At 43.2% G+C, this 775-nt stretch overlaps 1 long non-coding RNA gene across 1 annotated transcript; it reads left to right on the plus strand.

Moving 5' to 3' along the window:
- The first annotated feature begins 14 nt into the window (after positions 1 to 14).
- Positions 15 to 775, plus strand: LOC107682448 (uncharacterized). Its single transcript, XR_001633489.1, has 3 exons — positions 15 to 213; positions 371 to 537; positions 727 to 775. It is a non-coding gene; the product is annotated as an uncharacterized LOC107682448 (long non-coding RNA).

Here is a 775-nt window from a genome sequence, read left to right on the forward strand (position 1 = left end):
TAATTTATTTTCCCCATTTTTATGATTTGATTATTAGCTTTATCAGCTCACAAACCCCCTGCAGTTTGCAAGTTTAACGCTGATTTTACAGCAAACATGCATCATCTGACTGTATTTCAGTTCACACTTGGTATCGCAGAAGAAACGCAGGATATGATTCCCCAGACCACCAAGTCCATACGGCTGCGGCGCTGCGGACACTGTCTGGTACAGGTGCGCTGTCACTTATTAAAGATGGACTATATGCATAAATATAGAGGTTTAAATCATTTAATTTGACCTTGATATATTCATGTAAAGGCAAGACAGCTTAGTTTGTTCGTTTCTAATAATGAATCCCTTCTAAAAATGAATCCACACTTTGACATAGCAACCCATGAGATCCAAACACTGCCAGACGTGTCAGCACTGTGTGCGGCGCTATGATCATCACTGCCCCTGGATAGAGAACTGCGTCGGGGAGAGAAACCACCGCTGGTTTGTGCTTTATCTGGCTGTCCAGCTTGTTGTCTTACTGTGGGGACTGTACATGGCCTGGTGAGTAGTAATACTTACACATCATAACCTGGGATGTCCAGCAGTGCCAATGGACATAATAGTCCTAAATGTATTAGTTCCCAACTCTAAAAGGTGTTCTCAAACCATTTCATCAAGATTAAAGCCCTCAGAAACAAATATCTTTCATCTGGACTCACAGTTCAGAGTGTACTGTTAAATCTCGTACAGGTCCGGCTTCAGTCACGCTCCCACCTGGCAGCTGTGGTTGAGGACCAAC

This window comes from Sinocyclocheilus anshuiensis, unplaced genomic scaffold (genome assembly GCF_001515605.1).
Source record: "Sinocyclocheilus anshuiensis isolate Anshui unplaced genomic scaffold, SAMN03320099.WGS_v1.1 C32212055, whole genome shotgun sequence".
Classification (NCBI taxonomy): Eukaryota; Metazoa; Chordata; class Actinopteri; order Cypriniformes; family Cyprinidae; genus Sinocyclocheilus; species Sinocyclocheilus anshuiensis.